Genomic DNA, 2,549 nt, shown 5'->3' with positions numbered 1-2,549 from the left:
GAAGATCGGGATAACAGGAGTCGGCATAATCCAGGAAAGGGAGTAAAAGGGATTGTGACAACGCAATTTTGGTAGAAATCGGAAGGAAGTTGCGCAACCGACGAAGAGAAGAAGCAGAGGCATATACTTTTTTCTGCACTTCCTTAATTTGATCACACCAGGATAGGTTTTCGTCCAAGTGCAAACCAAGACTTTTCACCTTTTTACTGAAGGGAATCATCGTGCCGTCTACCGTAACACTAGGTAGATCTTCCCAGTTAATTCGACTTGTGAGCTGTAGAGATAAACAAAGGCATTTAAGCTCTATAAACTGATAGAGAAAATACTTCACTATAAGTATAAAATGTTTACTGGTTTGTCTGGACTCGAAAGTATGTATTTACTGAATACGATTTGAATTATTCATAAATTTAAAATAGAAAGCAATGGAAATTGCTTAAGTGTTCGTAGTAGTTCATCGTAAAATATAATTGAACAATTATAAAAACTGTCCACTGAAATAATTTCTACACTATGATAACAAAAAGGTCACGCGCTCAAACGGCGTTTAAAATATTTCGAAATTTCAACCCGATCATCCGTTAATCAATTAGCTTTATTCGAAAATGATCCAGAATTTAATAATACACCTTGTGGCCGCGGCTCTACGTTGCGTCAATTAGCATACATTACCATATCAATTAGGAAAGTCTTAATTACCTTTGTCATTATTAAAGTAATGGATAGTTTAAAATATTTATAGTTTAATAATCAGTTTGAAATTTTAAATAAAGTTTACTTTTAATTTATCCTGTAGGTTTGTTAAGCTGTATATTTCGAAGTCTCACTTCATTATTTTTTTTTAAAGAAAATGCATAATAACTTAAGCATTATCACTTTGGATTGTCTCGTATTCAATTGAACTTGATTTACATTCAGCTTAATATCTATATTTCATTCAGATTAACCCACTTATAAACCATTTTCGGACATTGCTATAATCATTTTACTTCGTGAATTCCCTTGGAGAATTAATTTCAAAAGCCACTCGTTATGAACTCTCTAGCGTATTTAACAAAGATAGACAGAGTAATATTGCCTGTTAATTTCAAATATTTGTCAATCAAAGGATTCGTCAGTCTCATTTATATTTCACAAGGGAATAAACAAATCAAATCGTAGGTACCTACCTTAATACAAAATAAGCATCATTTATATGCTAAGAATGAAAGAAATATCTAAATAATGATGATAGAGTTTAACACGAAATATATGTACCTACTTAGTAGGCTTGTAGAAGGTCAACTAAAGATTAATACAAGAGTTGTCATCCGATCCTCCAAAATTAATAAATATTAAATAAGATAAAGACTCAATATTCAACACAATATTATTTTGGCTATATTATGCAATGTTAACTGTAAACTAAAAACCTTTACTAAGTAACGATTTTATAAGTGTATTTTTATGCTCAGTTCAACAATATTTTTGCAATTTTATTCTCTAGACAAATGCATTTGACTTGTTATTTTACTTTAGAAGCATTCGTAGCGAACATAAATGAATTTCTGTATAAAAGTATAAATAAGTATTATTGGGAAAATAATGGTTTCACTCCGCAAATATCAGAGACAAGATAAAGTTGGGAAAATGAATAAAAATAATTAATTCAGATATTTGCTAGAAGAAACAATTCGGATTATTTAACCAACTGATATCAGAATCACATTAAGTAACGATAATTATCTTTTAATAAGAGCTCAAGTTACAGATAAACACGTGTGGAAATAAGATTATAGAGGAAAATCCAACTATATTATTAGAGCAAATTGCCACCAACGTGAAACCTCACGCCCTTGGTCCTCGATCAATTATTGTGTGACATGTCCACTTATCAGATAATATTTTCTAAATTGGATTAGGTTTCTGCGAAAATTGATTGGTAAATACTTTTTGGACTTTGGATATTCCGAATAAGTTGTGAAAATACGAGCGGACAAGACTATTGATCTTACCCATAAGGCTTTTAGGTACTTTCAACGTCATCCATTTGCGATATTTCTTTTATGACTGAATAATCTGCCTTTGCTAAGGATTCAAATAATAATATGGTATACCTATTTATATTTTGATGCATACCATGTTTTTCAATTTATAAATATTATGTATCAAAATATTTCCATGACATTCTATAAGCTTATGTAAGCTATACTTACTTACATATCTATTAAAAAAAACATAAAAATAGGTGGAACTCGGAGGAGTGCACTTCCATTAGATATCCCATAAGATAATTAAATATTTATTACTTTGTGATTGGTTTATGGTTTTTACGTGATTCAAGCCTATTAAATATAATATGTGCAAAGGTATGTAATTATTGCGTCATTTGCAATTCCCACGTAGGTAGTCAAATCTTCGCTATCTTCATAAAGCTGTTCTATAACACTTTATGCTCATGTCCCTCATGTATAATTCTGTAAATGCGGAAACAACGAAGTATGGTAATAATAGCATGTAATATGGCTTAGTTAGTAGTTTATAACCTGTTTTAACAACTGTTTTTCGGT

Source organism: Colias eurytheme, chromosome 8 (assembly GCF_061535395.1).
Source record: "Colias eurytheme isolate Ceu_HAF_F1 chromosome 8, ilColEury1 Martin Lab GWU primary, whole genome shotgun sequence".
NCBI classification, from domain to species: Eukaryota; Metazoa; Arthropoda; class Insecta; order Lepidoptera; family Pieridae; genus Colias; species Colias eurytheme.
Note: the sequence above shows the minus strand (reverse complement) of the source record.